We start from the raw sequence: 725 nt of genomic DNA on the forward strand, positions 1-725 counted from the left end.
AGAGCATATGCAATCGCTTTCACTGAGAGGATGGGAGGTAGCCACTGACAACGGTGAAACCCTTGCTTAAGCTTGCCATGGAAAGGAGTAAGAAGGATTGGATGAAGACAGTAGGAAAGCAGAGAGACGGAAGGGAAGGCATCTTCATGCGCTTATCTGAAATTCCTACCAATGAATTACATAAGTATCTCTATCTTTACCTTTTTGTTATTTTCGTTCATCACCATTACCATTTGATTTTGCCTGACTAAGATTTACAAGATGACCATAGCTTGCTTCAATACTAACAATCTCCGTGGGATCGACCCTTACTCGCGTAAGGTTTATTACTTGGACGACCCAGTGCACTTGCTGGTTAGTTGTGCGAAGTTGTGTAATGCCATGGTATCGAGCTACCAAGTTCTTGGGGCTCATGACCGGGGATTATGAGAGTTGTGAAAAAGTATTGTTCACAATTTCGCGCACCATGAGTCCAACCATGTCCTAGCTCTGTCTCTTATAGCAATAGGGAATAGCATAAGTCTGTAGACCTCAGGGTTAACCCCATTGGTCTTGACAGTGTCACAGATTTGCAAGAATTCGGCTAAAAACTGATGAGGATCTTCCAATGGAAGTCCATGGAACTTGTAATTCTGTTGCATTAGAGAAGTCGGGAGTAGGTGCAGTAAAGTCACCCAGCACCTTCCTTGCATTGTTGGTATTGTTGTTGTTTTCGGCTGCCATGG

The sequence above is a fragment of the Arachis duranensis genome, chromosome 10 (genome assembly GCF_000817695.3).
Source record: "Arachis duranensis cultivar V14167 chromosome 10, aradu.V14167.gnm2.J7QH, whole genome shotgun sequence".
Classification (NCBI taxonomy): domain Eukaryota; kingdom Viridiplantae; phylum Streptophyta; class Magnoliopsida; order Fabales; family Fabaceae; genus Arachis; species Arachis duranensis.